The following is a 26,501-nucleotide window of genomic DNA, read 5'->3' as shown; positions in this document are numbered from 1 at the left end:
CTCATTCCCTCACCTCTGTGTGTGCCCCTGTGCATGTGTGTCTCTGTGCATGCGTGTTTCATGTTAACTTGAAGCCATGACTAGTAACTGTTACCAATATTTATTTCCACATCTGCTTCCCTAAATTTTTGTTTTCCAAAATAAGTTCTATGAGATGTTCATAGACACTCCATGGAAAAGGGTTCTGTGGTCAAATGTTGGGAAAAGTTATAGTTGTACAAGTTAAAAAGATGTCTTTGCAAAAGGATTTCTCGTGCCCTTTAATGTAGCAGTGTACCTTGTCAATCTTCAAGAGGAAGCATGGTTTGCACCAAAGAACCCTCTTTCCTGGGATCATCTGGGCAAACTAGTATTCTATTGATATACTTTGAGAAATGCTGCCAATTTGACTTAAGGGTTTGGCTTAAACTGGGAGCTCTTGTCATCAGAGACACAGACATTCAGAATTACCTCGATCACTTGGATTGGTGACCAAGCTCCTGACAATATGGAGAAAACATCACAAAGAAACACTCCCAAATACTCATAAAACTTTAAGTCATCCCTCCTGTGGGCTGGCATCTCTATATTCTGGAGCCAGAAATGCCAATGCTGCAGAAAGAGATAGGCTAGAAAAACAGCCAGGTGGAAAGGCAAAAGGACCTAACCTGGGCACCATGGTTTTAGGAAAATACAGCTCAGGACCTGACTTACACACATAATTTCTGGGCAGTTGTCTAACAGAAGTGGAATGCCCTTCCTTCTTGGGTAGCTTTCATGGAGAGGCCCACTGTTTCCATTTTTACTCCAGCTAATCACTACATGGAGCCTTCCTAGAACATGTAGCTTTTGATTACACTGTGCTCCATCAACAATGTCTCCTCTTTATGCTAATTCCTACATAGTCTTCAATCCCCTGCTACTGCATGAAGACTTTCCTTTCCACCCACTGTAACATGTCCTCATTTTCCTGAATACTCATAGTATTTAACATGGATACCAGAGTTCAGGAAGTATGATCCTCTGGCCAAATTCAGCCTACCACCTATTTTTATAAATACAATTTTATTAGAACACAGCCATGCCCGTTCATGTACATACTATCTGTGGCAGCTTTCTTGTGACAATGGCAGAATTGAGTAGCTAAGACAGAACATACAACATGCAAGCAAACATATTTACTATCTGTCATTTACAAAGAAAACTTGCTGAACTCTGGTCTGTACCATTTCTCTAATAGTCACATGCAGCCTTGCTTCTTGTTGATACTTATACTTCGGTGTTTCCACAGGTCTTCTCAATGAGTTTCAAGCCCACTAAGAGCAGGGCTATGATTTGTACTTTTTGAGTCCTTTGTAGTATCTAGCACAGAACAGGTTATCAATAAGCTAGCTAATTGATTTTTTAAAGCACAATTAACCCAAAATTCCCTGCAAAAGAATGCTTATTCCTGGTGCCAACAAGGAGAAATAAAATATGTCATGTTGTTTTCATACCACTTCAGTCTAGTGGTTTGAGATGGGAAGTGTACACAAGCTGTTTACATTGGTTAGCTTCAAATTTTCTCTGAAAATAAGATAAACCTCAAAGGGGTGGCAACTTACAACCACACATCACTTAACCATAGGGATATGTTCTGAGAAACACATCATTAGGCAATTTCATCATTGTGTGACCATCATAGAGTATACATACACAAACCTAGATGACACAGCCTCCTACACACCTAGGCTGTATGGGATAGCCTATTGCTCCGGGGCTGTAAACCTGTATAGTGTGTTACTGTACTGAATACTGTAAGCAATCGTAGCACAATGGTAACTGTTTGTGTACCTAAGCATATCGAAACATAGAAAAGGTACAGCAAGAATACAGTGCAAAAGATTTAAAGTGGCACACCTCTGTAGGGCACTTACCATGAATGGAGTTTGCAGGACTGGAAGCTGCTATGGGTGAGTAAGAGTGCGTGGTGAGTGAATGAGAAGGCCTATGGCATTACCGTACATACTGTAGACTTCATAAACACTGTACACTGAAGCTTCATTAAATTTATTTTTTAATTCTTCGATAGTATGTTAACTTTAGTTTACTGTAACTTTTTAACTTTCTGAACTTCTTTTTAAGCTTTTTGACTCTTTTGTAATAACACTTAGCTTTAAAGACTATAGATGTACAAGAAATTGTATATCCTTATTCTATAAGCTTTTTTCTATTCTTAAATATTTTTTAACTTTTTAAATTTGTTTGTTAAGATCTAAGACACAAACACACACACCAACCTAGGCTTACACAAGGTCAGGGTCCTAAATATCACTGTCTTCCACCTCCACATCTTGTCCCACTAGAAGGTCTTTAGGGACAGTAACATGCGTGGAGCTGTCATCTCCTAGGATAACAATGCCTTCTTCTGGAATAACCTATCTGAGGCTGTTTTACAGTTAACTTTTTAAAATATAAGTTGAAGAGTACACTCTAAAATGACAAAAATACAGTAAAGCAGTAACATGTTCATTTATTATCATTATGAAGTATTATGTACGGAACATAACTGTATGTTATTGTATGTGCTATACTTGTATACAACTGGAAGTGCAGTAGGTTTGTTTACCCCAGCATCAACACAAACATGTGAGTAATGCATTGTGCCACAACATTAAGATGCCTATGACACCACAAAGCCATAGGAATTTTTCAGCTCCATTATATTACGGGGCCACCATTGTATGTACGTCCCATCACTGACCAAAATGTTGTTATGTGACACATGACTGTATTTCTCCATGGTAGCTGGGGAAACATTATCTTCTTTTACACAAATTATATAACCTTAGTACTCTTTCCATAAACTATACAGTACACTGATTGCAACTGCCCCAAAGCATTTACAATCCCCTCTCTCTCGCCACACACAAGACTGAAGCTCTCCATGTATACTAGCAGACAGAATGTGGACTGGCAAAAATTGATCAATAAAGTTTTCTGATGGCCATCACGCCAGTCTTCCTAATGGCCACTTGGAATCCCGGTCCAGCTCCGTGCATCTGGTGGAATGAGTAGCCTGGCTGAGACCTATCATCCCAGGCAAGACTGCTCTCCAGCTGCCTGTCGTCTTAATGCTGGAGGATGCTTGCATAAATAAACCTCCAATGGATCAGACTGGAAGGGACAAGAAGCTCTTTGCAAGGCCTTATTATCTATTCTTTAGACCTCTCCCATGAACGTTTGTCAGGGCAAATGAAAATCCTAAGCTAAAAGTGCCAAAAGAAGTCTCTTTTCAAAAAGTCAACCAGGAAATCCCCCTCTTTATTAGTGGCTTTTATATGCTCAAGGTGGGGTTAAATCCACCACTGAAAATGTCTATTTAGTTTGTTCAGTGCCGAGGAGCAGGACTGAAAGTTGTGTGTGTGGTTGACACATGCATATGTGCGTTTTCATGGCTCCGAGCAGTTGTGTGTGCTGGGCTAGATTATTAATTGGTGTAAAGCCACCTAAAATTTGTTCTATCCACAAATACAATTGCCTCAAAAGAGGAAAGACAAGATTCTCACAGCTCTCCTGCCGCAGGTCACCAGCTCCAGCACTTCCGTCGGAGTGACTCATCTTTGTTTCTGAATAAATGGGAGCATTGCTTGGGGTTAGATGTAATGGGATCCTATCCTGGCCTGCCCCTGTTCGTGGCCCAAGCAAAAAGATTATGATTTTATTTTCTATTGTGAAATTACAGAAATAGATATATGTAGATCTATGGAAAGTACGCTTTTATAGTACTAACAATTTTCTGTAGTTACAATTTTCATGGTGTCTACTGGTTGAGAGATGATAGGACTTATTCATGGAATTTACACTGGTGGCTTGATAAATATATAACATGTTGAAAAGGAGTTTCGTGGAAAAGTAAACGTTATTCATCAGGGTTTTAGTTTCTCTTATATTTGCTTTCAGCTGAGAATATTGTAAGTTGTTTGTTTGATTTTTATTTATTTTTTCATTTATTTGGCTTTTTTCTAGATCCTTTACCTAATCTAATCCAAATAAGAACAGCACTTAACAACTCTAAATATGGCATAGGGGGAAATATGTATATCCTTTTCTTTATATTATCTTTTGTTTCACATACTGAGGGCTGTGGAAGGCAAAATGTGGTGAGGTGCTATTTTATAGCATGGTTAATGCTTATCAGTAATTTTTTCCCTCTGACCTTCTGCCTCAGACAATTAATTTTCTTGAACTGCTCACACACTGGCAGAACATGGAGGGGGGATAATGTTAGTACTAGTGAATATAATCTTGGAAGAAAAGCTGTGCAATTATTCAAAGACCTAATCTTATCTCTTGTTTCATTTTTATATCACAAGTCTACATTTAAAAGTATTAGATATCCTGTTCTGCTGTCCCATACCTTCAAACCTCAGTAAATAAATGCTGTTAAGTGCCACCAGGAGTGAAAGAGCTTGTAATGAGAAGTGTGAGGAGATATGTGCTCCATTCATCATTCTGTTCAGGCCAATATTGAGGCTCTTGTTATCAGCAGGATTCGTGGCGATGTCATCACGGCTGGCATAAATCTTCTGTCAGTGTGGGTCGGACTGATGCCCTATTAAAACCCTGCTTTCACCTAATCACAGAATGACCTTTCGATGTCTTTAATTAACCTCTGACCTGAACCGTGCCAATGTCTTGTTGGTAGGTAAATCTATGGCATGACATTTGCTTATGACACTACATTTGTCTTGCTTTAATCATCATACCTTTCAGATTATGGCTTGAATGAAATACAGTTGGGATCCCTCTTAATAGTTGGATTAATTTTTAAAAGGTTAGAACATAATATTTTCCTCTGAGCTCCCAGTGATATCTTTGCAGACATTTTCCCCTAGGGAGTTAGGGTTCTCCATTAAAGTAAATTCAGGTGAGCCTTCAATTTCACCAATAACAAAACCTTTTCTACCCAAGTTATTTTTTCTTTTAATGACCTGGGAGTGGGAAGCATTCTAGGTCCTATGGATGACCAGAGGACAAAAGTTTTAAAACATAACGTAGCCTCACTTGTCCGAGACAATACAATGCAGCAGTGGCATGGAAATAAAAGAAATAGAAATAGAGACGGGGAAGGGAGAGAGAAAGAGAAGACTTTTATTTCACTTGGGGAATGTGCTTTTCTACCCTGGAATATGTGTGCCTCAGGTCCTGAGACTTCTTTGGATAATAAAATATCATTCATATCTCATTCTTCCACCAAGAGGAACCTTGTTTGTAAACTCCTATCTGAATTAGTAAATATTACAAATGTAAAATATTTATAATGAAGTATACTTTTCCTACATACAAATGTAGTTATAAATTGATTGAAATGGCTACTAATTCACTCAAATTGAGTAGGTTGTTCAAAATAGCAAGTCATGATTGGCCTACAAATCATAACATATGAATAAAATAAAAGTTTTGAGCTACCTAAGATTTATCCAATTTTATACTCAATCAGAAGTCCCATGAAGAGCTTAGACCAGATGATCTCTCAGGTCTTTTTCAGTTGTAAAAGTCTATGATTCAGTGTCTCAGTATTACAAATTCTGGGTTTATTGAGTCTGAATTCAGGAAGTTTTCCTGCCTTTAAAATACAATTCAAAAGTTATACTGTAAAGACTTCAAGAGCTGGGAAGTTTTCAAGCATCTCACCTGACTTTGCCCTGTTCCCTGCCTCTTTCTCCTACTTGAGCCTTTATTGACTCACCTGTAAAATGAAGATAATAATACCTACCACTAGAATCGCTGTGAAGATTAGAGAAAACATATATTCCACATGTTAAACAGTGTCTGGTGTGTAGTAATGCCCAGTCCATTGAGGATGCTGGTGCATCTATTAGTATCTGCTGCACTTGCCAATAGATGTTACCTTTTAGGCCTAACTTAGTTTCTTTTCTTCTACAATTATACAATGTAATGGTTAATAACTTTGGAGTCACTCCTGGGTTCAAATAACCGCTATATCACACCAATTTATGGGCTGTATGATCATGAGCAATTTAGTTAAGCTTCCAGTGTCACAATTTCTCATCTACAAAATGGGAAAATAATTGTGCCTAATTAATAGACCTATTAAATAAGATAATGCATGAAAAATACCATGTCCGATTTTGCTCAAGAGCTTATCCCCATTGCCTAGTATAGTATCTGGCATAGGGCAAGCACTCAACAAATATTAATGAAGATTTAACTGTTTTATATAATTATTGTATTATTTAATTGTATATTAGTATTACATAGATATTACCATCATCATCATTATAATCATCATCAGTAAACTTGTACTATTGATATCTCACAGCTTCCTTGGTGTAGAAGTGGTAGTCACATATTTAGACAAAAGTAGATTTTAACATTAAATGTACATGGACCCAAAGAGGGGAACTACAATAGATACGGGTTTACTTGAGGGTGAAGAGTGGGAGGAGGGTGAGGATGGAAGAACAACCTGTAAGGTACTATGTTCCCTACCTGGGTGATGAAATCGTTTGTAGACCAAACCCCAGTGGCATGTAATTTACTCATGTAACAAACCTGCACCATGTAGCCCCCAACCCTAAAATAAAAGTTGGAAGAAAAAAAAGTGGGTTTTGGTTAGGTCCTAGGCTGAAGTAGGAAAGTAATGTTTACTAATGATATCATCTAATCTGTTTAAATATTCATTTATTTAGGAAGACTTGACTGAGCCAGGCTCAGGGGATGTGCCAGGCTCTGGGGATACTATGAAAGCTAAAAGATACACAATCCCAGCTGTCATGGAGCAAAGAGTTTATGAGAGAGAGACTGATGCTAATCAAAGAAGGACACTAACAAATGAACCATTGTATAGCTTTGCCAAGGACCGTGAAGGAGAGAGACACAGCTCTATGAAGGGGCTTTGATGTAGGGAGATAAGTTGAAGTCCGAAGCAAAGGATGGAAAGGCCTGACCACATGGGGGCTTGTATGACATGTTTTGAAATGTATTTAATAGGGAGTAGGGGATTGTATCATGATAAAGTGTGTGTTTCCAAGAGCTTACCCTGATTACAATATGGAAGGTGAATCAGAACAAGACAAGGAGATACAGGGAGATGTTAATGTCAATGATTTTGTACTACAGAAAATCCCAAGGAGGTGGTCTCCATGGTAATTCTGTCTTTGAATCTCAGCAGAAAGTTAGGTTGATGCGTTGTTCATAGACACCAAAAAGGTAAAGGGGAAGAGACCACTCCCCATGCCCAAATATACAAACTTTTCTTTTCACTATTAGTATCAATACTGAGGACAAGAGATACCACATAGGTCTCTGAATTTATTATTCTTCTCTGCCAATTTTACTGTGTCCACAAGAGAATAAAGCTATCCATATTTCCTGTTTTATATTATGGGCAGTCACATGCCCTCTAATTGGAGGATTGCATGCCAAGCCAATGGCCTAGCCTCATAAAACCTCACTAGCTATTATACTGATGGGGCCAGACTATGATTCAGAGTTGTGAAACTTATCTCTAAACCTTAGGTCCAAAAAGGACAGAAAAAAATAAATCATTTCTAGCTAGAGAGCTCTCATGGCAACCAACTTCTTAAAGGAGTAAGGCAATGAGTTTATTTATATTTCATCCTGCATATATTTATTCAACTCTTATTATGTGCCAGCCACCTCTTGCTATATCATGACATCTGCTATATCATGTGATTTAAGGGGGAGGGCTACCATTTATGAACTTACTGTATACTTTATATAGGTTATCTGATTTGTTCATCAAGACAACTCCACAAAATAGAAATTATGACCTCCACTTTAGGAAAGTTAGGATTTAAACCTAGATCTATTGACCACAAAACCCTTCCCCTTCCATTACACCATGTTGTTTACCAGAAAGGAGTCCCTTTTCAGAGATAATTCCCCAAGGAGGCCAGAAACTCTGCCATTAGTGAGTTTCCTTTGTGCCAAGATTCATCCTGTCTCCAGTACCCTCTTTTTAAAAGCCACAGCAGGATTTCTCAACCTCAGCACTACTGGCATTTAGGACTGGGTAATTTTTTTGTTGTGGGGGCCATCCTGTACCTTATAGGATATTTAACAACAACACTGACCTTTACCCACTAGATGTCAGTAGCACCCCAGTTGTGATGACTAAAAATGTCTCTGGACATTGCCAAATCTCCCTGGGGGAAGACAAAGCAGAGGAGGAGAAGGTAGTGTGAATGGCCAAGAAAGCAGAGTTGCAAGAAAGAAATGATTGGCAAAGTCAGCTGTTGCTGAGAAATTGTGTAAGATACGGACAGGAACAAAATGATATTTGAGTTTGGTGATGAAGAGATCCTTGGTGACCTCAAGGAGGGCAGTGTCAGAGGGCTGGTAGGGGCAGGAGCCTGAGGGTGGGGAACATGTGGAAACCATAGGAGGAAGGTCAGCGGGGAGTGACTCTCCTTTCAATAAGCTTGAGAATACTATAGGAGTGAGGCTGTGCCAGCTCTGGGCCCAGGACTCAAGCTTCTCGTTTCTGAATCTTGGAGTACTCTCTCTGGGGTCCTGAGCAGCCATATGAGATGTTCAAAAAGCCTGAGACCACCATACGGTGATCACGGTCTCAAATGAACCCAACATTTCACCTGTGCCTGCCAGGCAGCAGACGTGCAGCTGAAGCTGTCTTGGAGCCTGTAGACCAGCCCATCCACCTGCTGAATACCAGTGAGTGACCTACGTCAAAGCTACTAGAAGTGGAATTGCCAGCTGAGCCCTGCCTAAATTTCTGAGCCACACAATCGTGAGATACTATAAAGTGGTAAGTTTTATAGCAGTGTGTTACCCAGCAGTATGGACCTGGAACAGACTACAGCACTAGTCCTGGTTTTCCTCTCCCAGTCAATAAAAAGATAGGGATGACCTCTGCTCTGAGAGTAGCTCCTAAGCATGTGTTTTGTGTCATGGTGACGGTCAAGCCCTCAGACTCTAGAGTCATACAGACCCAAGGTCAATTCTTGACCTCTCTACTTTGTGGCTTTGTAAAATAGGGATTTTTACAGGTTCCGTTCATAGAGATGTTGAGAAAGATTGAGTGAGATGCATTTATGTAAAGCACTTATGCAGTGCCTGCCACAATAAATGCTTGCTAAATGTTAGCTTTCATTTAAACCATGAGTTTTTCTCTCAATGGATGGCAAATCGTCACATTCTGTGTAAAATGAGTCTGACTTCACAAAAGTTTGTGCTAACTTCATCTCTCCCCACTACAGGGACTAATGAGGCCTTCTCCTCTTACCTGCTCCTTCACAAGCACAAGTCCATTCCTTTTGTTCTTTTTGTGGCTTCCAACCTCCTGTTCTGACTATTCGACCTACAAACCTTTAACCACACACATACACACACAAACATACGCACACACACACACACACACACACACACACACACACATGGAACAAGAGAATGCTTCTAAACCACAAGTTGTCCTGTGGGAAATGTGTGTATTAAAGGATTGAGTTCTGAATGCCCTGTTAGCAACCACAAGCATTTCGATTCTAGTCTGCATGACTTGTGAATCACTCCTGTTTGAAATAACTAGAAAAATAAAGAAATTAGGCATTGGGAGCAGAAATAAAGACTAAAGTATAAGGCAAAGGAGGAGTAGATGTTTTGCAATGAAGCATGAGACACTCTGAAGGAAGTTGAAAAAAGAACAAGATGCCTGATTCTTCCAGGAAGCAAAGAGCTAAGCTATATATTAATAGGGCTACAGGCAGAGCTGAAGCTGTAATCCTGGCTCCTAGACAGATATTTCAAATAAACCAAATTAGTCATGAAAGTATCCCAAGGCCTTTTCCAACTTACACACCTTAACTAGTCTGTGTTTCTAGACCACAGGGGACCCGGGGTCTTGGTTGTGAGAGTTAATATTTCCGAGTTCAAACACGAACAAACACAGAACATTTAGGAAGAGGAAAGAGACAGAGAAAATGCCTCCTCCTGTTCCTATTATCTGAAAAAAAAAGGTTTACAAACATTACACTGATCTTCTCTGGGAGAGAATTCCTGTTAAGTTCCTAATAAGCAATGGATATTAAGATAAAAATAATTATACAGCATCCATCATAACTGAGTGGGTGAAATGTCACCAGAAATTTATTTCATATGCTCTCTTTATTGTTTTATGTTCAGAAACATAAAAATATAAGATGAGTAGCAACCTCTGAGCCTTAACTCCAATTTTCATGTCAGAAGTTCCTTATCTTCCGTGGACTTTTCAATAAGAGGGCTAAGGGTAAATACTGGGGTGTGTGGAGGTGGCAATGAAGAAGATGGTGATACTCAGAAGGGATGGCCTTAACAGAGTGGTAGCTGTTAGCCACGCACTCCGCTAGGGTCCTTTTGATGCCACGGGAATGGGAGAACTTTGTAGAAACAAATTGATTTGATGCCTCTTGAGTCAAAGAGCTTAAGATGTGTCTGCCTTGCTGAGAACTATTCCCTGTGACCACAAGGCACAGAGCCATGGACCAACTGTGCTTCATGTCTGTAGAGGTTCCTTTGAGCGTTAAAATGGCTCCCCATTTAGTCCCATTTAGACTTCCTTTCCCACAATCAGGGCTTTTCTTGGCAGGGGTTGAGCATGAGCGGGGAAGGGGAAAGACAGGAGCCAGATCTCACGTTCATAAAGGGCTTGGAATTTAGACTTTTGACATTTTCTCCAAATGCAGTTATATGATCACTATAATTTTGGAGTATCAAAATATTAATTTGTTAAATGTAAACATTTAAAATCCACCACACATTTGCACCCCTGTTTTGGCATCTCTTCTATTTTTAATATATCTGGACCCTCAAAAATGAAAGTGGCCTGGGTTCTCTCCATCTCTGGGAAACACTGTCCAACCCAGCAATCATCTACAGCACTTTCCCAAAAATACTGAAACTCCTGACACAAAAGGAGTTAGATGAGGAGCTGAAAATGGGAATAAGTGAATATGCAGTGGGTCTGTGCAGGTCTGGAGGAAAATACTAAAATCTATTCCATTAAGCCCCACGAGAAGGTACATCCCTTGAGAGCTGGGGCTCCATCTTTCATCTCCATAGCTCTAATTTATCGTGCAGTCCTAGAACACAGTAGGAGCTCAATGCATGTGTGTCGAATGGGTGAATGAATGAATTAACAACACTAGCCTGGACAGATGATTCTTTATGTAATATATGATACTGTCAAATTCAACTGCCTGCAAGGGAATCATTTGTCTATGGAGTAGGCAAATTTTCAATATGAAGCTGACTTCAAGCCATTGCTCAGACCAAGTGCCCAACTAAAGGAACATAAATGATTCTTAATATCCGACAAGGAAAGTGTAAGTGGGAGAGGGGATCTGCAGCTGGATAAAGCAAAGCATATTCCAAAACCAAAGAGAAAATTCCTTTTGGATTGTCAATTATTTGGGATTACCTGGGCCTGGGTCACAGACCATTGGTGTGGATAATCAAGAATTGACTGCACATGTGGATGTCAAGCCTGCTTGGACTCGGGTATTCCCCAGTGGCCTGATCACAGCCTCTACTACTCCCCATCTCACAGAGCCCAGGGTAGGAATTGGAGGCATAAACCCACAACAAGACTGCAGGGCAGAAGCCTTCCAATACCCTCAAAGATTAGAGTTTCCCCCATTGCTGCAGGAATGAACTGGGGTTTGTCATGAACTTGGCACAGAACAAAGGTTAGCACGAATAGGGGGGTCATGAAAAAAAGAATCAGGAGTTGTCTGTGCCGGTTGCATTTCCCTTGTTACTACAACCTCAGAATTGTCTGTCTTAATACATTACATATATTAAAAGTAGGGACCACTATGAACAAAGTTGAAGGGTAGGAATTCCTGTGGTGGGCACTGCTGCCCTTGTCTTCGCCTCTGTGTCCCCGTAACTTGGCCTCCACCCTTGGCCCATGATTCACTCCAGGTCTTCCCTGGACAGCGTCTTCGGAGGATGATCCACATTCTCAGCCTCTCGTCCAGCTCCATAACCAATTTCCCGTTCCATACTCTGTTCTGACAGAGGCCTGCCCTCAGCTCTCGAAGGTCAAATCTAGGATAATTTGACAAATTAATTTGATCTTTCAGATTAATGTGTTAATGGGTATTCTTTCTAACAAGAATTTTCAAGAGAGTTGCCCTATTTGTGTCAACCCCCCTAATGGAGTGGCTCAGAAGGAAGCCATCACAAGGCCCGGTCAGATGTGGTCAGCCAGAGGGAGAATATTTTGGGATCTATGATCTGAGGCTCTCAAGACACTGTTGGCTTCCTATGGCTGGATCTGTCTGGGAGAAGTGTATGAGGAATTTTCTGCACTGAGGGACAAATCTAGATTGTCACTTGATAGATTTCCACCCCAGTGGGCTCCTAGGGGCATTTTATAGATTATTCGAGTTTCCTGAGAGTATGTAAGCAAACACAAAGGGAGTCAATTTGAGAAAATATAAATACAGACAGAGGAATCCACCAGAAATGGGAGATTCTGCAGCCCATTCTAGTGAGGGAGGGCAGAGAATGCACACAAACTGAAATTCTGCCCCACAGTTGAGCTTTCTAAAGGAGGCCTTAGCCTCACCAGAAATAGTGGGATAATTTATAGCTTAACATTTCCTTTTAATGTGGATAGCATTTTCCTCATTTATAGTTAATTAGGTTAAGCATGCATGGGGAGCAAGGGAAAAAGGCTTTTAGTGATGCTCTAAATGATTAGTAATTTGAATAAAGTAAAGAACCTCTAGAAGACGGAGCACAGGCACGCATTAAACAGGCTTCTCTTCTAAGTGCTAGAATCGGCCCACTAATTTTGAAGATACTGTGGCAATTAAAGCACTAAAGATAAAAAGACACAGAATGTGCTAAATATCTTGAACAGGTTTTAAACCATATGTACGTGTGATATTAAGTGATATCAAAATAAATGGCTGAAGATTGCAGATGTTGTATATTTGGCATCCTGGGAACCCCGGTGCTGAGCTTTGGTCCTGAATCACACCAACCCGCTAGGGCCCAGGGATAAACTAGTGATAATGGACAAGAGACATCATGTTTTGAGCTCAGCTCCCATTTCTCTGGCCAACGTCTCACTCGGCACTTTTCCTTTATCAGCCTCCTGGTGAGGGATACCGGGAGATTTTGAGTGGAAAGAGCATAGGCTTTGGGCTTTGGAGCCAAGCAAGCTGAAATTTGGATCTCTGCTTCCATTTACTGGCCATGTGAGCTTCAGCAAAGAAATAGCTTAGCAGACTGAGACCTCAGTTCGTTCTCCTTTAAAGTGGCTAAGCTAGCACAGAGCCCACACCCAGTGTCAGCAGGAGGTTGCAATAAGGACAAACAGGGCCTGGTGCATAGTTGTCGAGGAACAAGTTTCAGTTCCCTTCCTTCTAACGATCAAACCAGAAACGTGGTGGATTTGCAAGATCTGCTTCCCATATGCACACTTGCATAGGCCCATGAAAGTAGTCAATAAAAAGATGCTTTCTACCTATCTCTTGGACGCACGTGTGCTTGTGCACACACACCCACCCCCCTTCTTCACCACCTTGACTGCCTTTAACCTTTGCCCACTTTCCCCATTTTCCCCGGAAAGGATGCTTCCGCGACAGCGAGGTCTAGAGAAGACAGCGCCGTTTAAAAACAGTGTGTAGATCCCAGTGGGGAGGGGTCATTGCCTTCCGGATTCCTAGCCACCCCACCCCTCCAGGCAGCTGGCCTGATGAGGAGCAGGTGATTTCTTTTTTTCCATTGTTTTAATTTAATTCTAATTGAATGTAAGGCTGGAGATGCCTTCGATGGGCTCTTTTTTCGGGTTAAATTTCCTTGGGGAGTGTACCCTAAGACCTCTCTCTTTGTGATAACTTATTCTGGCCAGCAGAGCCAGGGTCTATTTATTACATCTCCCGACCACCCCCCCTCCACAACCCTAGCAGGAGGGGCCCCTCTGCAGTTGCTGATGACTAGAGAATTACTCAAGTGTGAACTGTTTCACTGTCTGTCACTTTGCTCATTAGGCAAGTGAGAAAATGTATCTATGGCTCTGTCTCACAGTCCTCATTAGCTTAGAGGCACATTTTTACTTCCCTTATTTGTTTTTAAGATGAATGCATAAGAAACAGTATTCAGTTTGTGTTCCTCAGTATAATTTTAAGAAGCAAAAGCCTGGATAATCTTATTATCTTCCCAATAATTGTGTTGTTCAGATGGTAGGGAAGTAATTGCCTCTACTGCATTTCCAGCCAGGGTGGAGGGGTGTAACTGTTTTAGCTGTAGTAAGGATTCAAGTCCTCAGCACTGGGGGAAGATTATGGTGTTTTCAGAAAGGTAGTAAACAGATACCCCCAATAAGAACAATCAGTGAGCCTGTACTCTGAGAATGTCATTTTGTTTTCTTCTAGTACTCTAGTTTCTGTAGGTCAAAAATATAGTATTATTATTACTACCTTTGTGTTAAATGTAATTCTATGTCTACCTAGAGGTTTGGCAAAAGGTTAGTCATTTTTTGATGGGGGGCAGGGGTGGAGGATGGTGATTGGAGGGGAACGTGTGGAATATATTTAAGATTTGGTTTTTATGGAGCATTTGTTACAGGTATTTATGGTTGTTTATCATCTCTAGATTTATTTACTGAGATGATAAAACAGAGCTGAGATCACCCAGTATCATTCAAGAGTTTGACATTCTGGTTGCCTTCCTGATAGAAATGTTTCAGCCTATTTCTTGTTTGTTGCACTTGATTTGGGGTGTTTAGGATCCATTTTTGTTCAGCCACTTAAATGTTGTTCCAAATTTATTAGCATCTGTTTGGATTCCCAGCCACGGATGCCCTGTAGCTGATAATTTAAGTGGAGAAGGTCTGTCTCACAGGGCTAAAGGAAGAAAAAGGCCAGTTCTTTTCTTCACCTTAAAACTTCTAACACATATGGAGCATGTTAGGCTTGGCATTAGCTGCTTGCATCAGTTCACACGTAGGTCTGCAAAGTAGAACAAACAGATGAACTAGACTGGTAAATAGAGTATATTTCTGTTTATTTGCATTTTCAGATTTGAGTCTTAAATCTAAGAAGTGCAGAGAAAGCAGCATTCTCCTATTTGTTTTAAAAGCTTGATTCTTTCAGTAATAATGTCAGTCGAAGTGACTGAATTTTCATCTCCCTCAACCGTTTTCTTCATTCAGAGAAATGAGAATGCACATCATCCATTCAAGGGAAATATAATGCATTATTATAATATGCCTTGGCCTAAGTAGCTAATCACTTTTTATTAACACTTTTTGGCCCAGGGAGTTGGGATTTCTCCAAGCTGACTGTCAGGGTAGGGATTCTGGGAGTCTATATTAGTAATTAGCATTGCAAGATCTTGACTCCTGGGGTGATTCAAATTAATACAAAATAAAAGTGCAAATTTCCAAATAGCTTTGAAAGCCATATCTATTATTAAATTTATGTTATTAAAGCCCTTTCCAGCCAGTATGACAGGAGTCCAAAGCAAAAGATTTCCTTAAATATCTGCACGACTCATCTTGGATTCTTTAAAATTAAATTAAAAAGCATACAATGAAAGATCAAAAGAAATCTCTGTACAATTGAGTTACGCCTTGGCAGTAAAGTTTTCCACCAAACCAAATCCATACAAAGCAATATTAGTTTCATGGTCACAGTTGCTTTTGGACTTTCCTTGATACATTTGGCAGCTATCTTGAGAGCATCCAAAGAACCGCTGGCAACATCAATCACTCATTTCATAAGCAGGCGCTAAGAGGCGACAGGAGGGCGCTTGGCACAATACAATCTCTCCACCATGGAGCCCCTCCCAGGCAGGGAAAAAGAGAAACGGTGCAGCATAGAGACATTATGGAGCACTCGGCTTCGAATAAGGTTCTGCTAATGTGTAAATAACCTGCTTTCTCTAACCATGTCTTTAGCAGACTAAGTGGTTAATTGTTATTGATCAGCTCTGCCCACTGTTCCAATATCAGTCATTATTGAAAATAATCCCAGTATCCTTCATTAAGCATGCATCTGTTTCCATGGGAATGCATTTTAAACACAGAGAGCTGCTTGAGTGTTATTGGTTTCACTGGTAGCGCCGGCACTGAGGGCTGTGGTTGCCCAATCTGTCATAGTTAATCAACTCTCATCTCTTAACACTGGCTGCAGTTATCAATGAGGTAAGGATTAATATTCTGGGCGAAGCAGATGATAAATCATTTGTATATAATTAGTGTACAGCAAGGTTACAGCTGACATGAATTTTTATCTTAATTATGAGAGAAATTTGTTCCATTAATTTAATTTAGTTTGCATGAGTGGCTAGACACCTAACAAAGTTAATCTTACACCTGTCATTACAACATTAAGTAGAAAGCCTCGTGTCGAGGCGCTGGTCTCAGATCCTCCCGCAGATGAGGATAATGTTGTTCATCTTGATGTGAAAATAGATGATTGTAGACAGAAGATGTAAAGTCGACTCTTTTTAAAGTTGTCCCAGGGAATTTATGGGAGAATATTGAAGTGGCTCAACTCAAGTTGCTGTGCTTTGGATGCCACGTCCCCTTGTGAAATTACCTCTCTCCTGCCTTGCAAATCAGGTGGGAGACACTAGATACAAGAAGAGATAGGTTGTTTTTTAAATGTATATATGCTAACTTCAGAGCTTTTGGCCAAATAAAGCTTTGCCTCATGACAAGCTATTGCATTTGTATCAAATGCAATGAATTAAGAAACTTGTGCTAGTTCCAGTTGTCTATTCTAAGTGCTTCATGTTTATAATCGACTAGCAGAATTCCTATAACTCGATCTACTGTACAAATGGTAATTATGCAGACATCCCAAAGGCTTCAGAGTATTGCATAAACCTAAACCCTGTACTAATTATCCAAGTAATCACTGTGTCTGATCACTCATATTTGATTGATAGATTAGATGGGGCTGTTTATGCAGTAGAATGTGATGTTCTTTATTTTCCTAAAGATTAGCTACATATTTGAGATTTTAAAAAGGAAGAAAAGACTTGCTGACTTGGCTTATTTAAAATGGTTTCCTTTATAGACTTACCTTTGTGATAATTGTTTTCCCTTGATATCTGGCCTGGTGTAGGCAGAAATCTTTAAATGAAAAGGGGTAGGAAGTCACAAAGTTACAATACAAAATCCTTGAAAACAAGACAACCAAGGAACAACTCCAGAATGTGGAAACAGAACTAGAAATGGCATCATGGAAGAGGCCCTTTCTGAAATTGCGCATTTGAAATATAAGCTCTGGCTTCCAAAGGAATGGGCCTTTGCATTTAGGAGACCCCAAATAAGCCTGCAGCTGAAATGCTAATTGCACAGTAACTCAGATTAATGTATTGTAATATTAGTCCACAATTATCACTTGGAGATAGGGTCAAGAAGTGTATAGTTGGTTATTCACAAGAAATGACTGATTTAAAAACAAAGAGCTCTAATGGAATTCAATAGTGCTTTTCAGTCATTCTGCTTGGCATCTCTATTACCTGAGATGATTCACAGTCCATTATGGGAGCTTCCATGCTAATAGAATGTCTATCTTCTGTAATACAGACACATCAGAGCACTAACTGGGAATCTGTCACTATGAATTTCATCTAGATTTCACTTCATCTCTTCATGGACTGTAAAATTTGCTCTTGTACAATGCCTAAATTTACTGTGGGTAATTGAGAGAGATCTATAGATGCAGCAGCACTCGGTTAAAAGCAGTTTTCCAAAGATCTATTGTAAATTGTGCAGCTTTGCCTCAGCTGGGGAAAGATTATGGTGAGCTGAATCTTGCCTTTACTAATGAGATGTTGTTGTGAGCTCAAAAAAGAGGGGGGAGATGCCTTAGTGAATTCTGCCACGTGGAGAAAGGAAAACAAGGAAGGGGCCCATCTTTCATTCCGAGGAAAGCTTTGCAAAAGGGACAAAAATAAATTTGGACCCAGGCTTCATTACCTTCCATGGGAAGTATAAATAGGGGCTACGAGAGACATAATATTTTCCAAATCTGCCTGCATTTACTTGGCAGAAAAAGAATGTCTCACGCATGACCCAGCTTTCCAGTAGCTTACATTTGCCTCCTCGTGTGGCTGCAGGTAGAACAAATTCCATCTCTCATTTGCTACACCTTCTGTTTCACAGATTGTTAATCCTAACTAAAATATTTGGTATTAAACTATCTGCATGAATTGTTGATAAAGAATTAAGATAACATTTGAGCTATTAAATATAATGTGTGCTCATATTTTTTCAATGGATACTTCGGTTACTGCTCATAAAGTATACACGCTAACCTTTTTTTTTTCCTTCAAACCGTTCCCCTTTCTTTATTTTACTTATTCCCATCAAAAGCTAAACAGAATCACTGGGTGCCCTTAACAATTGTAGGGCTTAATATTTGTTAGCCAATTAGAATTGTGATATATTCTACAGCTTTTTTCCTAAGCCAGGAACTGAATAATAGCATCATGCTTCACTGGCGGTGAAGTGAGCTGAGCCTTTACATTAGGAGAAAATCAGAATGGTATGACTGCAGTTCATTACTGAAATAGGTAACTGATGAACTGAAAAGACAAAGGGCATTGTTAAATGAAATGTCATTATTAGAGGTGCTCATGTTTAACAAATGTACTGTAAGTTAATTCAGTAGTGTTTTCTATAAAGTTCTCCACTGAATGTTCACTGCTCATTTTTACTGTCTCTGCATACCTAACATCTCCTTAAAAATATCTTCAAGGAGACAATGTCAACTCCCAGTCATGGGGAATATTTAAACCAAGGTCAGAACCATCCTCTAGGCTCAGGTGTTTGCATCACTTTCACTGAAGACCCTAGCCAGATGCAATTGTGTTTATGTTCCTAGATTTACATGCAATAAACTAGGATGTTAATAATGCCGCGGGGGGTGGTGCAGGGAGGATAAACACGATCACTTTGCAGAAGACTTGGGAAAATGTTTTCAGCTTAAAGAGGAGAAAAGGCAATGAAACCCCTTTGGCATCTGTGCAAAACTGTTTGCTTGACTCTGGAGGTGATAAAAATAATTTATGGAGCTCTACATTTTTAGCAAGAGGAAATGACCTCAGCTTTTGGCAATCTGAAGCAGTTAGTGAAGCCTCTCTCTACTACTTTTATGGATTTCCTTGAGCTACATATTCTGTGACCTGTATTTCAGATTTATTGGCAGATACATAAGCCACATTAAGTAATATAAAATGCAGTGAATGCATCAAACAACTCAGCAGGGACCCACTGACAGCCGGCGAGAGGCTGCCTCTTCAAAGAAGTCACTCTAAATCGGATACCTGTTTATGCATTTGTCGAACCAGGCTCTGAATTTTTGTTTTAAATAAAGACATTAGTTCAAAACAAAAGCCTCTCCAGCCAAACCCATAACATATTGGGTGGCAGGAAGAGGGTGTACAGCCAACTTTAAAATCTAATCAAACGCTCAGGATTTTGAGTGTGAACATGCTTTGCTTCCAGTTTGGGGGGAAGCATGGCTTCTGAGGAGGAGAGAAGGGGCCCCCAGCATATTGTGTTTGATTCTCAACAAGACAATAGAGTAGCATTTTGATGAGGGAGATGCAGACTGACCAATAACGTCTTTGGGGAAATTCTTACTGCCTTGATAAAGAGAAGGTAAGTACCAATGAGGAAATGAGTATTGCACAGTGCTATGTGCTAACCACTTGAAACAGAACTGGAAGAATTTGTGTAAGACCTATACCACCATCCTTGATGCCATCAAAGGCAGGGTCCCAATGTGTCAAAGCAGAAAGAGAATGAGTATGGCAGTCAAGAGACCCAATTCCTAGCTGGGGCAGCTGTGTCACCTTGGGCAACTGCCACCCTCTCCCTCGAGGTCATGACGGGGCTCCTGGCATCCCTTCCAGCACAGAAATCCTTTGATTCCTTAAACAATGATGTCCAAATGATTGATGTAAGAGAAATGAGATCACAGGATGCTGGGGACACCTGAACCAGCCATGAATTACTTGAGAAGATTCAGGCCCTGGCATTAAGCCAAGCAGAAAAATGATGGACATGTGGTTTCACGGGGAACTTCTAACTCACCTTCTTGTGACTGTTATATTTTACTGTTAACCGTTCCCTTTTAAAGAATGCCTTGTGGGACTCAGATGAAGGTACACTCCCTCCAAAAAATGTTCTGGGTAAATTCCACCCTACTATGGTCTGTCCAGTCTCTGAAAATTGACAGCCCTTTTGTTTGCACCACTTCATACTGTCCATGTGAACAATTAAGCAGCGTGGTTAAGGGCTCAGGTTCCAGAGTCAGATGGCCCAAGTTTAAGTCCTGATTCTGCCACTATTAGCTGTGTGACCTTGGGCAAGACTCCTAACCTCTCTGAGGTTTTTCTATTCTGTGAAATTGGGATGACAACAATACTTTTGTTGACTGGATAATTGTGATGATGATATGAGATCTAATTTGTAAAGCATTAACACAAATATGTCACAGAGTAAAATTCTCCATCTATATTAGATATTATTATTATTGTGTTTCATGCATGTCCATTTTGTCTTTTCTTCATAAGAGCGTAATTGATTAAAGACAGAGTCACAGCACCACATGTTATTTGTGTTCCCTACAGTGTTGGGCTCACAGTATGTTTTTAGAAAATATGTAACTGAGGGGTAAAGTCCTGCTACGGTGGAGAAAGGAGAATGAGGCATAATAGCAAAAGAATAGAAATATCTTCTCTCCTGTTGCATAAAGAGCAGTTTTAACAATGGTTACCATTATTAAGCTTTCACCTTTTGCTGGGCACTTTACACAAGTTATTTCTAATCACTATTCTGCCAGATATGTATTATTATCCCTGTTTTACAGAAATAAAAGTTGAAGTTCAGGGAAGGTAAGAAATATTGCACATGACTGAAGTGAAAGGATGGGATTCAAACCCAGGTCCGTCAACTGCCAGCGTCCACTTCTACCCACATTTAGCCTTTCCACCCACAGCATCCTGTCAATCAGACAGATGCTCCTTCTCTGAACAGGCGACATAGCTATCTCCTGCTGGCAAATGATAAGAAATTAGAGATGGGATTGCCAGATGAGCCTTTCATGCTGAGTCACATAGAGCAAGACATATCACAGGCAGTGGCAAAAGCTGAAAGTTGAGAGTCAGTCTTCAAAAACGCACAGTATGAAAAGAAATGCAGATCATAGTCATTTTGGGCTCACACCTTAGCAACTACCATCACCCAGGTTCTATTTGAAGCCAAACAATTGTGGCTTAAAGGTGCTGAATAATTAAGACATTGAATATAAGTATTAAATAACAATATGATGCTTTAGGACCCGGAAATGACAGCCATGCCTTACACTTGCAAAGCTCCTCTATCTCCCTCGAATGTTCACTCGCATTAAGTGAGGGGTAATAAGATGGAGGAATTCACATTGGCAAGGTGGGGACATGGTCTGAGAAGAAAGATGGGATTAAGAGAGGTAGCCAGATCAGCCGTAAACTCCCAATTGGAAGTTTCAGTACAGGTGGTGGCTTGGACTGGGGCCAGCCGAGAAACGTGGTCCACACAAAACGTGTTGGGGTCCGTATTGTCTGGAAGGACATGGTATTATGAATGTCTTTGTCTGATTGGAAATATCTAGGCTCTCCAAACAACCATTTCCAGATCTCAATATTGTCTGCCTTCCAGAAATGTTTCATCCTAGACTTGAGTTATTCACATTGTTTCCCCAAATGCCAAGTAGAAATGCTTGGGATGATAAAATAGAAAGCACAGAATACATTTGCCTTGGGTGCACATTCTTAAAGCACTTCACCTCAAAGCCGTCCAGAGCTCTGCTAGCTAATAAGAGGGTTGAGGCAAGAACAACCTCTAATAATTCAAAACTAAAATTAGACATTCACTTGAAAAATTCAGGTAACCGAAACCAAAATGAGGGAAGCTTTGTTTATTCAAATTATGAGATAATTGCCACAATTCTCCAATTCCCCTCACTAGGGTAGACTTGGCTTGAGTGTATCAGTATCCATGGTGACTCATCTAATAAGTAAACTACATTAGCTCTGCTACCTGCAGAAAGGAAAGGGAAAGGTCTTGAAATATATCTGTTGTGGCTTCCTTCCAGAGCAAGGGATTTCATTATATCCTGAAGACATGAGACAGTTCAAAGAGATTTGAAATACGGAATGAGAAGGCAGAGGAGGAGAAGTTTGGGATTATACACTTGCTTTTTAGTTTTGATTTTATATATGAGAATCAGACGCTACAGACAGAGACTCTAGGGGGAGACTTTATTCTTCTGGTCCAGGGTTTTGTTTTGGTTCGTTCTGTGGTTAATATCTTTCCAAAAAGTTCCCCCCACATGGGTAGGCCTTCAGTTTACTCCCATGTACATAATTTCAAATAAGTATGACAGAAAATCCTTTAAAAACCACACATACATGATTTTCTATTCCATGGCTGAAATGAAACTTGATGGAAAAAAAAAGCAGGATGGTGCCTGTTTATTAAATCCAGACAATGCAGAATGATAATAGGAATCATCCCGAAAGAGGCACCGCAATATTCTTGTAACAACAGAATAATAACTTGCTTTGCCTCTGTCTACTTTTAAAACCATTTTACGATTACAAGCATGTAAGCTATTCTAATTATTACTCTAAATAATTAATCATTTCCTTTACAATCACTTATTAATTAGCTGTCATAACATTGTTGTGAGTTAGGTGGAAGACAAGGATTCAATATTCAGTTATTAACACCTAATTAAAATGTTCATTGTTTTCCATATGTTGTTTATAGCTTTGCTTCCTCGCACTTGAAGACAGAATTTCTCCGAGAACAATGTCCTCGATTTGCTTAGCTACATCGCCATCTGTTGTTGAGAAGTAGAAAATGTCCTTTTCTGCTTTTTCACTTAATAGCTTAATCCTTACCTCAGTTTTTATTTGGAATTAAAAAAGATTGATCCACAATATTCTCCCCCTAAAATATTTTTCTTAACTTCATTTGTTCTGCTGCTGACTACATAAAGTATTCTGCTAATGCCAATGGCATCATTTAAGTAGTAAATTAAGTGAGCCTATTAATGAAACTACAGTGAAAAATTCAAACTACTCCAATAAACTTTTCCAACATAGGAAAAGTATAGAAGAGGGGAGTTTGCTATCAAATTTGGTTTACAGAAAGTCACCATCGAGGGAAATTTAAGATCTAATAAGCCACCAGCCTAGGCAACATGGCGAAAGCCTGTCTCTACTAAAAATACAAAAAAAAAAAAAAAAAAGCCAGGCATGGTGGTGCATGCCCGTAGTCCCAGCTACTCAGGAGGCTGAGTTGGGAGAATCACCTGAGCCCCGAGGTTGAGACTTCAGTGAGCCATGATCATGCCATTGCACTCCAGCCTGGGCAACAGGAGTGAGACCCACCCTGCCCCATCTCAAAAACAAACAAACAAAAAAAAAGATTGACTATTTCAAATTATAAAGATATGTCTTATACTAACTCATTTTTATAATAAAAGCTTATGTTTATTGAGCAACTACTGAATGCTAAGCACTGTTCATTCTTCCAACAGTCCAATAATGGAGACATTGCTGTGTTTGTGCCCACTTTACAAATAGGGAAACAGAATCACTAGGAGGTAAAGTCATTTGCTGATTCAGGGGGAGGCTAAATAATTTGTGGGGCTTAGTGCAAAATCAAAATGTGGAGCCTTTTGTTCCAAAAGCAGGGAAAGAAGTGCCATTAAAGGTACGAAAATATAAAGCTTTTTCCTTTCTTTCTAAGTCTCTCTCTCAACTTGTTATGATGTTTTAATTTGCTATTTAATGTTATTTTAATAAAAAATTTAATGTTGTCATTGTATGAATTTTACCATTCATTTTTATATTGTGCAATGTGTTTTCAATGCAAATAGAAGAGCATGTAACTCATATGCAGAATAATCAAAATTTCACAATTCGTTATTTTGTCACTCATGTGTGTGTATTTCACTCTCTCCAGAATGGTAGAAATGCTGCACAAAACCAACTCAACTATTTTCATCTCACTTGATATATGCACAATCTACCAACACTGCTCACCTTGGGCTTATTGGTGAGTAGGGAATTACAATTCTCTTTCCTTCTATGTCATCATTTTCAGTACAAGTAGTTGGCCAACACAGAGAAGTAGCATAAGAGAGCATATGGTAGGCTTTCCTGTAATTCATGTTTCTTGGAATGCCTTGGCCTTCTTTCTGCATTCAAAGCAAGTTCTGGCCCAAGCGAAAAGTCAGTGGTAGATATGCAGATATGCCAATATGCCATGCTCACCTTTTCCTCGTTAAGTCTCACTGAACTCCCACATATTGTGGGTCCACCAGGATTCTGTGTTCACAAGGTGTTGTGTACTCTGTAAGGAAATAAGGTAGCAAGGAACAGCAGATACTCCATTATTATTATTGAGCTTAACATATTGTGCTTATCTTCCCTACTCTCATGTATGCTCCAATGTCTGTCAGAATTCACTTGCAAAACATAAGTTCAAACATAAAATTGTTGAGAATTTCAAGACAGTGACAGCAGAGCATTAAAATAAGTGTGAGGCTCTCTGAGCCTGGGGCTCTGTGAGACTACGCCCACTGAGCAGACCGTGAGATGATGGACACACACAGAATGACACATCTGTTTCCAGAGTTCACACTTCTAACCACTGTGCTCTGCTGCCCCTCAGACTATGCCCAGAGGCACCTTCAAAAGCTTCTGCTTTATGTGTCCATTATTCATAGAATTAAAGAAAGATGATGGTGGACAGAGGGCCTTAGAATTCCAACCTTCCTATTTTACAGACAAAAGACAAGAAACCCAAAGAACCAGGATGACAGCCCTGATGTCCTGAATCTAGACCTCCTCAAATTGTCAAAATGAATGTATTATCTCCTTCCCCTTTCCATCCCTTCCACAACCCACCTTTCCTTTGGTGCCCCACTTCTTTGCTGCTCTGTAGTAATCCTGTTCAGTCCCCATGGTTCTGGGGATGTGGACTCTCACCCTCTGCACTCAGGCCCAGAGGAGGACACAGAAGGCAGGCAGGCTTAGCAAAGCCGTGTCGCCCACAGGAACCTGGTTACATCTGTGGGGAAAGAGACACCCTTTTCCTCTGGGATGATGAGACATGAGGACCATGACATCATAGAGCACTGGACTTGTCACCAGGTAGAGAGGGACTGCCTGAGAATGAGGCCAATGTGGAGAAAAGCAGAGCTGAGAGACACAGACAAAAACAAACCCTTCAAGGAGTACAGATTTTGAGCATCTCAGTTGAGTCCTGAGTTACATAAATGAGTTAATAACCTCTCCCTTTGTTTCTTAGCCAAATTCGAATCAGGTTTCTGTTACTCGACTGTTTTCATCTTACTCGATATGTGCACATTCTACCAACATTGCTCACTTTATTGATGAGTAAGGAATTACAATTCTCTTTACTTCTATATCATCATTTTCAGTATAAGTAGTTGGCCAATACAGAGAAGTAACATAAGAGAGCATATAGTAGGCTTTCCTGTCATTCACGTTTCTTGGGCTGCCTCAGCCTTCTTTCTGCGTGCAAAGCAAATTTATGTTTCTGTTTCTGAAATCAGGTTTCTATTTCTTGAGACAAAGGGTCCTGATTGATACAGGTTTGTGAATCATTCTGTAAACATGACCATTAAAACTATGGTGAGAATGCAAATAGATCCAAAGATTAAGCTATAGGGAATTTCATTTAAGGAGAGTGAAAAGGAAGAGAAGCCAGCAAAGGAAACTGAGGGAGTGATCGGGGGTTCCAGGAGACCCGGCACAGGAGACAGCGTCCACTAGGTAAGAGCAGAAGACAGGAGTGTGGGTGTGGGCAAGGCCAGATATGCAGAAAGTTCAAGCAAAGTGATGATTGGAAAGAGTCTACTGACCTGGAAATTAGGAGGTGGAGAATTACACCAGGAGTTTGTTGGGAACAAAGCCAAGGGGCTGTGGGTTAAAGAACGAGTAGAAAAAAAAGTCTTGTGTTTAACATTGCTGAAAAAAATCATAAATGACACAAACAAATGGTAACACATCCTATGCTCATGGATGGATAGAATCAATATTGTGAAAATAACCATACTGCCAAAAGCAATCTACAAATTCAAGGCAATCCCCATCAAAATACCATCATCATTCTTTACAGGTTTAGAAAAATCAATTCTGAAATTCATATGGAAGCAAAAAAAGAGCCTGCACAGCCAAAGCAAGACTAAGCAAAAAGAACAAATCTGGGGGCGTCGCACTACCTGATTTCAAACTATGTTATAAGTCTATAGTCAATGAAACAGCATGGTACTGGTATAAAAATAGGCACACAAACCAATGGAACAGAATAAAGAACCCGGAAAAGAACCCGAATACTTACAGCCAACTGATCTTCAACAAAGCAAACAAAAACATAAAGTGGGGAAAGGACACATTTTTCAACAAATGGTGCTGGGATAATTGGCTAGCTATACGTAGAATGAATC

General features: G+C 40.0%; 2 long non-coding RNA genes across 8 annotated transcripts in view; one reads left to right on the top strand and one right to left on the bottom strand.

The window, feature by feature from the left end:
* LOC129532028 (uncharacterized) overlaps positions 1-26,501 on the top strand; it is a 61,433-nt gene that overhangs the window by 17,324 nt on the left and 17,608 nt on the right. The window contains exons 3-5 of one of the 6 annotated variants that reach the window (XR_010129527.1): positions 8,614-8,773; positions 23,562-23,627; positions 23,990-24,082. The exons of 1 other annotated variant lie outside the window; for it this stretch is intronic. This is a non-coding gene — a long non-coding RNA (uncharacterized lncRNA). Of the gene's footprint in view, positions 1-8,613; positions 8,774-22,786; positions 23,770-23,989; positions 24,083-26,501 lie in introns of those variants that run through there. 4 more of the 6 variants (XR_010129528.1, XR_010129529.1, XR_010129525.1 and 1 more) reach the window with 4 other exon arrangements.
* Positions 11,726-25,118, bottom strand: LOC109025911 (uncharacterized). Of its 2 annotated transcripts, XR_002004868.3 has the most exons (4): positions 24,937-25,118; positions 24,301-24,379; positions 14,893-14,963; positions 11,726-12,048 (listed from the first exon to the last, which is right to left on the bottom strand). It is a non-coding gene; the product is annotated as an uncharacterized lncRNA (long non-coding RNA). The 2 variants fall into 2 exon arrangements; XR_008677616.1 differs by lacking the exon at positions 14,893-14,963.

The sequence above is a fragment of the Gorilla gorilla genome, chromosome 11, assembly GCF_029281585.2.
Source record: "Gorilla gorilla gorilla isolate KB3781 chromosome 11, NHGRI_mGorGor1-v2.1_pri, whole genome shotgun sequence".
Taxonomy (NCBI): Eukaryota; Metazoa; Chordata; class Mammalia; order Primates; family Hominidae; genus Gorilla; species Gorilla gorilla.
This window is presented reverse-complemented; position numbering and strand designations above follow the sequence as displayed.